Source organism: Paralichthys olivaceus, chromosome 1 (genome assembly GCF_024713975.1).
Source record: "Paralichthys olivaceus isolate ysfri-2021 chromosome 1, ASM2471397v2, whole genome shotgun sequence".
NCBI classification, from domain to species: domain Eukaryota; kingdom Metazoa; phylum Chordata; class Actinopteri; order Pleuronectiformes; family Paralichthyidae; genus Paralichthys; species Paralichthys olivaceus.
Genome location: NC_091093.1, coordinates 1484402 through 1494405, shown reverse-complemented (window position 1 = coordinate 1494405; position 10004 = coordinate 1484402). Strand labels below are relative to the sequence as shown.

At 43.0% G+C, this 10004-nt stretch overlaps 1 long non-coding RNA gene across 1 annotated transcript; it reads right to left on the bottom strand.

Moving 5' to 3' along the window:
- Positions 1–1149: 1149 nt before the first annotated feature.
- Positions 1150–3399, bottom strand: LOC138413668 (uncharacterized). Its single transcript, XR_011246129.1, has 2 exons — positions 1961–3399; positions 1150–1721 (listed from the first exon to the last, which is right to left on the bottom strand). It is a non-coding gene; the product is annotated as an uncharacterized lncRNA (long non-coding RNA).
- Between the last annotated feature and the right edge of the window lie 6605 nt (positions 3400–10004).

The window sequence follows — 10004 nt, the reverse complement described above, 5'->3', positions numbered from 1 at the left end:
AATGTCTTTTACAGAATACTTAAAACATCTTAAAACATCATTATACACAATGCAATCTGCCTTATGTTTTAACCTTATAGAACAACTGGCATCATATCAAATGCAGTGTTTTGTAGCTAAGCGTTTTGTTACATGAGCTGAGCTTTTAAACCAAGCACTATAAGAGAATTCAATTCAATAAAATTTAACAGAATTTTAGCGCCAATTTATAATTAACATTATCTCAAGGCACTTTACATTTAAAGGTCAAGAGAAGTACAGAGTAAACTATTTCTACATGCAGCGGTGCTGTAATTTAGACGTTACTTCGTACTGTAACTCGGGACTGTAACCTTGAAGTTACTACTACATTGGCAAACAAGAGACGCTGTAACTTACCATTCAGAAACATCCTGTTGTAACTGAATGTGAATGTGTGGCTGGTCTTCTACAGCTGTGTCCATCTTTGCCTAGTTTATTTTGTTGTATTTTGTTATTATGTTATTATGTCTCTAATTCCTTGGGTCTTCTCCTCCCCTCCTTGGTCCATGCTGTGTGGCTCTGGTCCTGATGAGGGATGGACCTAGTGGAGGCTGCCCGGTCTGTCGCAGGGCTGAAATGGAGGGTCACGCAACCACCAGCAGAAGACCTCTAGCCTTTGGAGCCATGGGTCCACCTACTGCGCATGTTGGACCATGAGGAAGGCAGGAGTGCCCTGGGGGACCAACGCCCCCTTGGAAGACCATGCCAACGTCCACGTGGAGATTCCCTAGCTGGATTCAAGACCATGAACTGAGACTGTGACTCCACCCCCCCTTTATTTCCTTTTGTTCCCTATTTTATTTGTTTTTTCTCCACTCACCCCAACCGGTCCTGGCAGAGGCCGTCCAGAGGTCGCGTGTTACTCAAAGTGCAGTCAGCCTATCAGAGGAGGGGCTCATAAGTAATTAATGAGGCAGGCGAAACAGCCTGTTCTGTCTGCAGCGCCTGAGAGTGGCTGAAGAGAGGACATGGAAATACACATTGCAGGAGTTTTTTTGACTTTAAACCACTCATATATTATCTATATCACTGATATATTATCTATATCAGTCCCAATTCCTCAAATTAAAATCCAGAAAAGTCTAAAATATGGGGCCTTTAAATCCCTTGTTAAAACATATCTGAGAGCCTTTCCTGATTTTGCCTTAATCTTAATTCTGTTTTCTTGAATTTTTTTTTTTTTTAATTCATTAATTTTTTTAATTTATTCTGTCTTTTATTATTTGTGATTCTTTTATTTTTGTTGCGCAGGTGTTCATCAAGTTTTTATGACCTGCCTCTTTTTCTATTGCAGCCTAGTTTCTTGCCTTTCTTGAGGCATATAAACCCTGTAAGTCAAAAACAAAGACTACCTCCTGTTTGCAGGAGATGGCGCTGTTGAGCCATTTTGCTTCACCTGCCAAATATTGTCCCTGGGGTGTGTTCAGGGAGGGACTCTTATCACACATATAAAGTTTGATAATAATTGGAGCAACAACATGGAATTATGAACATTTTAATGTGGAGAGACTTCCTGCCTTCCTTGTGCTTTAGAAGATGCAGCTGCTATACCAAGAGAGTCTGGGTTAGATTCAAAATTCAACTGTGTGGTGAAATAAACAAAATGGGGTCTGGTTAAATGCAAATGTTTTCTATTTAGTGGTAGAATTAAAGCAACTTGTCAGACACATCCTGAAAAATTAAAATGCACTCATTTTATACTCACCATTAGAGAGATAGAGGGGTGGGTGAAGTGTTTCAGTCCATAAAATACTTCTTCAAATGTAAGAAAAACGAAGAAAAACTAAATGTTATTCTCCAGAGGTGAATAGCAGACATTTAGACTAAAAATATGGTATAAATGAAACCCTTTCGAGTCGAACTTAAATGTCGGGCAGTTTTTTAATGGGTTTTTTTCCACGTTTGAAAAAGTGTTTGTGGACTCAAACACTTCACTCACCCCTCCATCTGCATAATGGTGAGTAGATAATGAGTGCATTTTCAATTTTCGGTGAATACTGAGATCACATCGCTGTGTGTGTGTGTTTGAGAGACCACTGTGAGGCACGGAGGAGAGGGGGACGTAATCTGTTAAAGTTTAAAGGGATAGTCAATGCATTTATTAATGTTAATAATAATAGTCAATAATATTTGTTTATGTTATTATATTTCACTACACTATTGTGGAATTCAATTTAATGCTTTATATTGATTCATCTATGATTCCCTCTAACCTACACATATGTAATTCACCTTACGGCTTTACTATTTTGGTTTGTGCTTCCCACCTTCCTGTACTTACCTCCCTTAACTCTTGGCTCTGCTCTCCTACTCAATCTCTCCTCTCAGGTGTGTGGATCTGATCATTGCAGCCCTGCCCCTCTTTTTATATATATATATTATTGAGCATCAATGAAACAAGGTATCCACAGAACAGGAAACAAGAGAAATTCCAAGAAACAATGCTTACGTTTTTGGTGTTTTTTCCCACTCCTTGAAATCTCGCCCCATCTCTGGGTGATGACGCAACAAAAAAGGGTGCCTGCAGCATGTTTGATAATGTTCTGTTGCTTTCTGTTTGAGGCTTGAGGTCTGGTAGTCTAGTTTTCGGACAAAGACTCATTGCACTTTTTCACTTCAATTTTATGTAAGGTGGATGTGTAACAATTGAAATGGGTTATCGCTATTTTACATGTTAGTGGTGAGTTATCGGCTGGAGAACAACACTGCATGGGACTATCATCTACCAGTGTGTTACCAAATGTCCCTGAGGGATGCTCACACAGCTGTCTATACTAAAAACAAAGTTACACAGGTGTAGGTCATCAAGGATCATTTTTCTTGTTCAAGGCAGGAAGTACTCACACACACAAAATTGAAAGCATGCATGCATTAAAACCAGAGGAAATAATAAAACGGCAGCAATAATAAAATAACACTGTTATGTCTTGTCAATTATGCTAAGTTTATTCATGTTCATGTTTTAAGATGTCTAGTCATGTGTGTTTTGAGCACTCTGTGTTAAGTTAAACTTCACTCATGTCCAGTCTCGTCGTGCACTTGACCCTGACTTCCTCCCTTTGTGTGATGTTCCCGCCTTGGTGATCGTCTTCCCCACCCCTGATTGGTTTCACCTGTTTCACCCTTCCTCATGTATAAATATTCCTCGTCTTCCTTTGTCCAGTGCCAGTTCGTCTTGTTCTGTCCTTGAGAGTTAAGAGAGTTTAGCTGCCAAGACAACTTTGTGTGCTTATTCATGTTTACGATCTTTTGTTTGATTCATAGTTTTGCTAGTGTTTTGTTTTGTTACTTTTTGTAACCTTTTTGACTTAAAAATAAACCTTTTTGTTGTATTCACTACCTGCTTGAGTTGTGCATTTGAGTCCACCAGCATTCGTTTCTAAGGTCGTAACACATACTCACATTCATATAAATAAAACCAAAGTATAAAAACATGTATATTCACTGTAATGAATGAGTAACCATCAAATCAAAACTTCTGCCTTGTGACATTTAAGAGGTAAGGTTTAAGAGTTGTCGTTCTCTAACCAGAAGGTTGGCCATTTGGTTCCAGTCTTCTCCATTCCGCTGTGGGAGTGTCCTTGGGCAAGATACTGAACCCCAAATTGTCCCTTCTCATAGAGAAAGTGCTGCACATAGATGCACAGTATGAATGTGTGTGTATGAGTGAATGTAAAACTGTACTGTAAAGTGCTTTGAGTGGCCACCAGGACTAGAAAAGTGCTATATAAATACAGACCATTTACAAAGGGTGTAACGATTCATTTTAACTTAGATTCGAATCACGATTCGTGGTTGCCAATATGATTCAAGGACGATATTGGTTCATTTAGAACGATACGATTCGAAACTGTGTGACTGATATAAATACCTGCATACTGGACAGTGCAGGTGGAGTTTCCTAGATTCCTGCTGTTTCTTGTAAGGGAATCAGGTATAAATTATGGATATAAACATGTTTATATCCATTATATTTATATATTAAGTCTCTGACTAAACATGCTGGCAAGGCCTGAGGCTTCTGCAGAGCTGACTTCACCTTGCGCTGCTGCTGCTGCAGCGGGAACGCTGCAAAAGGTGCCTGGATCGTTTGTGTTGTGTGATGAAATCCCATGGCGCTTGACGTGTTGCCGTGGTACTTTACTTGACCTTTACATATCCTACAAACAGCAAGCGACTAATTTAGAACATCAACGTCTTTGCAAAAGCCAAAGTGTTTCCACACACTGGACGGCAATGGTGGCTTGATAATTTCTCGCTTGCCGGCTTCTCCTCTGCCATCCACCGTCATGCTATGTTTTGATATTTGCACTGCTGCCGGCGCGTGGCGATGAGGTCACAGACAGGCAGACTGAATTGTGTAACGTTTAACGCCTTTATCATTAAAAGTGCTAAAAAAACATCTGACGTGCTTAAATCCAATGCGTTATTTCCTAGTATCGATACAATGGATTTATTACCTTTTAAAACGATGTCAGATCGATATATGTCGTCCGGAAGGCCAACTTGCCAAGCACAGAACGATGTAGTTGGATTGTAGGAATATAAATCAATACATCGATGTAGTAGATGAATCGTTACACCCCTACCATTTACCAATTTTCATAACAAATGCAAATTCATCATAACACCACACTGGTTTGTGGACGACCAGTTCTACCTTCTGAACCATTCAACCTACAGATTTGCAGTTCCATTCTAAATGGGTCTCGACTGATTTGCCATAATTTCCTTTAGCACAGCATTGTTTGACGATTGTTTAACGTGTGCTGTACACCTAAGAGGCCAGATGGAGTGATGGAGTGTGTACCAGTATGATGGTACAACAAGACACATTCAGACCTCAACAAAACCAAATTCCGGAGTTGTTGTTACACAGTTCTATATAAAAATCACAAATCAAATATAAATGTACAATGTGCGAGTTCTGAAAATCAAGTTAGCATTATAGCATGAGTCCTCAGTCTCTAAACAGCTCAGTTGAAAAAAAAAACACTGAATGGAATGAATATTACAAATAGAAGTACAATGCACACAATCTAATACAGTACAAAGTAGAGGGAGTACCTCAACCAAGGAACTTATATTTCCCTTAAATTCAATCAAGCTCCACCAAATTGAACACACTGAAATATCTCAGTCTCCTAAATATGATTGATTTTATTTTCTCACTAAGATCCATGCATTTTTTTCCTGGAAAATTGGTGGAAGTTACAACAAACACCTCAATCAATGTTTAAACTAGGCCCCTGCCCCTTTGTCCAGATACACATAATAATTTACAATGGATTCTTTCATTGCACCTGTCCCATCTGTCCACCAAGTTTCATGGGTATCTGTTGAGTATTTTTTGCATAATCCTGCTGAGAAACAAACAAACCAACCAAAAACTAAAGGATAGTGGCAATAACATTACCTCCTTGGTGGATGTAAATATGGTGGAAACGTTGTGTTTAAAGGTTCAGTAGAATTTAGTTCCATCTAGTGGTGAACTGTCATGATGCAGCTGAATACCCCTCACCTCACCCTACCCTTCCAAACATGAAATAGAACCTGTGGTAGCCTTCAGTCATTATAAAAAACTGAAAGGTTGTTTAGATTGTCCAGTTTGGACTACTGTAAAAAAAAAACATGGCAGCCTCCGTAGAGAGGATCCGCTCCTGATGTAAATATAAAGCATTTAAATATAAATGACATCCTATTCTAGGGTGAAGAAAACAACAATTCATACTATTTAAAAGATTACACACTAGTGAAAACATCACCAGGATTATTTTACATTCAATTTCCAAAAGATCCCTTTCACCTAAATCTTACACACTGAACCTTTAAGTGGAATAATTCTTTAAGAGTCCAAACGTTTGCAGGAGGAAAAGAAGAGAAAGAGAGAGTACAACAACACTGCGTTTGCTGTGATATCAATAAGGATGTGGTAAATGTGTCTGTACTACACTGCTACACATACTGTACTGCTCCTAAATTTTGTCTTTCTGCAGATATGAAGCCACTGGTTATTGTCAAACTTCTGGATGAAACCAGGCCATCAACCTGTGTTCTGAACACTATATGTACAGAGTGTGTACATACTGCCTGACTGGTCCACGCAAACACAAACACACACACACTCAGCACAGCTGGTTGTGTTAAGCAGCAGGTGAACGCTATCTTTTGGTCGGCAGATTCTGAAAGAGAAAAGAGGCTGACAGGGGGAGGCAGGGTTGGAAGTGTGACTGTAGCCAAATGAAAGAAGCTGCATTCAGATGTGTGAAAGTTATTACATTTTAGGCAGAGAAAGGGTGAACAATTGTAGTATAATTTTTGGCCATCAAGCCATGTCACTTATGAATGTCACAATATACCTTTAAGAATCTGCACATGTGTGATTGAAACATGATTTACTACTGATTACAATAAGTTTGTGACTGTAACTACAAATCAAACCATATATTCTGTGTAACAAGCAGTATGAGGTGATTGTATAACTTGTGAAGAAATATTAATCTTTTAAAAAAGACAATCTGACCGAATTGAAACATAATGGTGTCAAATGTAAGAACAATATCTTTTTAAAAAGAGAAAGCTAATTGAACAAAAGATAATGGTGTCAAATGTAAGAACAATATCTTTTTAAAAAATAGAAAGCTGATTGAACAAAAGATAATGGTGTCAAGAATGAGCAAAACTTTTAAAAAGTAAAATAGACATGCCTGGACATGTCTGGGCAAAACTAGTGTAAGATCACAACATGCCCAGTGGAAGTTTCCAGAGCTAGAAAAGTGACCAATGAAATGATGACACGTGTGCCTAAGATAAAACGATAGACCAATGACCTACTGACACGTGTGTCCCCAAAATGATGATGACCAATGAAATGCTGACAAGTGTGGTCATTAAAGGGTTTATAAGACAGCACCACACGACTCTTAGGCAGAGTCCTTCTCTGGTTAAGCTCCGGCTTGCTATTGAATGCTCTCAGGTTTTTTGTCGACAATAAACTCTGCTGCTTTTGAGTTGACTGGATTTTTGAACTTCTGGACCACGAGTGAAACTTAGTTTTCACCCACAACACAATGAGGAATGCAAAGAAAAGTAATATAGAAATTGCAATAGCATCAGTAAAGTGTAGAGGAGAAGGAGGACCAGACAGGGTACAGAGTAAAAGTAGGGGGAATAATAATCAGGAGGAAGGGAAGGAGGACAGAAGGAGGAGGAGGGGAGAAAGATGAGGAAAAAAGCAGGAGGGAGAGGAGGGGGACTGGGGTCTTCGAGAGAATGTAGAGGAATGTGGGGAGCAGGTGGTGAGCGGGGACATGAAAAGCAGTCGTGACAAATGTAGTCGTCCAGTCAAACGGCAGCAGAAAAGCGCTCTGAATAACAAGGTGGCATCAGATTTTACCACAAGCACACCAACATCTACACAGTGGTGGGCTTTCATTTAACTGAATAGCACATTAACACATTAAACCTTAAAAAAAATCACTTAGTGGGCTGTTTTTCCTGATCAAACTATTTATTTGTTGAGATCTATTTCTGAAAGTGGATCAAATTAAGTTAACTAGTTAACTTAGGTTCAGGAGCAGGGCCACATCTCTAATCACTTGTCAAGTGTCAACACAACCCACCCAGTTTGTCTCAGATTCATCAATGATAGACTGTGCTAAATGCTTTACGCACGATCGCTCTTAAATGTAATACGCTTTTCAAGCTACAAACCTCGGACCTGAACTAGACATAAACCTGCCCAATTCAGAACAAGACATGTACGACGAACTTTTCAACTGGCAAACCTCAGAAAATAAATAAATAAATACAATGAAATATAAAAAATTATCTCAAACTAAACAAAGAAAAAACTATGCAATTCCAGCGTACTTCCTTATTTCCAACTTCTATCTTTTGCTGCCTCCCTCTCTTACAAGCTATGCAGAGCTTCTTCTCTAACAGCCACAGCGTGCATAGTCAGGGCTCCACCCCTTGTTCATGTCCTTGTTCCTCACGCACTACCCCAGGCTACAACCACTTACCATGCGCTGCACCCCCACGTCTTTCAGTTATTCCCCCATGCCAAAGGGAATTGATAGACAAGGAAGACCTATCTATCAGGGAGGCAAAATGGTGTGCAACAATTTCAACCACATGGGCTGCATTCTTTCTAACTCGATCAGGTCCAGTCTACATCCAGGAAATGGTCAAGCCATACACCCCAGCCCGTTTATTGTAAGTCGCTGTGGATAAAAGAGTCAGCTAAATGAAATGTAATTGTGGCATTCGACCATGCCACGGGGTTCCCCTCACGACAGCCAGAGACAAACCAGTCCAACCATTGCTTGTTTAGCAACATCTCTTTATTAGTGTGAAACTGAAACGTACACAAAACATGGAACTTAACAGGTCCAGCACTATCTGCTGGACCTTCAGCATCACCAATCTCACTCCCAGTGTGTGTCCTTCTCTCTCCCGAGTGTTCTCCTTTTGAGTGTCTTCCCCCGAGTGTTCTCAGAGCGTTCTCCCGAGGCAGCTCTGCTGCCTCCTTTTAAAGTCTGAGGATCAATCAGCTAACAGCTCTCACCTGTGCTGATTGATCCTCTGTGGTGCAGGTGAAGGTGCTCTCTCCGCCCCTTCACCTCCACATACCCCCACCGTCAAATTCAGGTCTGGGAGCTATCCGGCCTGAACTACTCCCCCCCTCCCATCCGGCCAGGGGAGGAACCCAGCCCACCGACTGAGGTGCTCCGGGGGTCGAGCAGGTGGGCGTCGCGGGACGCGGCATCTCTCAGGCGGCCTGGAAGGTGGGCGCCGCCGCATGGGCACCTTGGACCCTGGAGCAGGTGGGCGCCGCCGCACGGGCACCTTGGACCCTGGAGCAGGTGGGCGCCGCCGTACAGGCACCTTGGACCCCGGAGCAGGTGGGCGCCGCCGCACAGGCACCTTGGACCCCGGAACAGTGGTGCGCCGCCGTCCGGGAGACCCACCCATCGACGCCGGGTCCGCCGGTGTCAGCTTCCCCGCCGACCGAGGCACCGGAACCGGAGGTCTCGGCTTCCGACCTCAGCGCTGGACCTGGAGACGTCAGCTTCCCCGCTGATCGGGGCGCAGGAAGAGGAGCAGGACCCGGAGGTGTCGGCTTCCCCGCCGACCTCGGCACCGGGACCAGAGGCGTCAGCTTCCCCGCTGACCGGGGTGCAGGAAGAGGAGCAGGACCCGGAGGTGTCGGCTTCCCCGCCGACCTAGGCACCGGAACCGGAGGTCTCGGCTTCCCCGCCGACCTCAGCGCTGGAACCGGAGGCGTCAGCTTCCCCGCTGACCCTGGAGCCGGACCCATCGGCTTCACCGCCGATCGGGGACCAGCGCTCCCCGCCCTCTCCAGCTCGGTGTCGCAGGTGAGACGCTCAAGCCTTATCCTCTCCGTCTGCCTCAGGATCTCCTCCGTCTGCCTCTGCGTCTGCCTCAGGATCTCCACCGTCTTTGCCCACTCCATGTCTCTGGCTGTGTGAGGTCCCTGTTCAGGCGCCAGTGTGGCATTCGACCATGCCACGGGGTTCCCCTCACGACAGCCAGAGACAAACCAGTCCAACCATTGCTTGTGTCTCTTTATTAGTGTGAAACTGAAACGTACACAAAACATGGAACTTAACAGGTCCAGCACTATCTGCTGGACCTTCAGGGTCACCAATCTCACTCCCAGTGTGTGTCCTTCTCTCTCCCGAGTGTTCTCCTTTTGAGTGTCTTCCCCCGAGTGTTTTCAGAGCGTTCTCCCGAGGCAGCTCTGCTGCCTCCTTTTAAAGTCTGAGGATCAATCAGCTAACAGCTCTCACCTGTGCTGATTGATCCTCTGTGGTGCAGGTGAAGGTGCTCTCTCCGCCCCTTCACCTCCACAGTAATAATGTACAAATTTCCTATAAAAAAATGTTTTGAGCAGTGCTTTAAAGATAGGTAGTGAGTTGGCGGGCCTAATCTCATCAGGCAGGGAGTTCCAGAGCCCC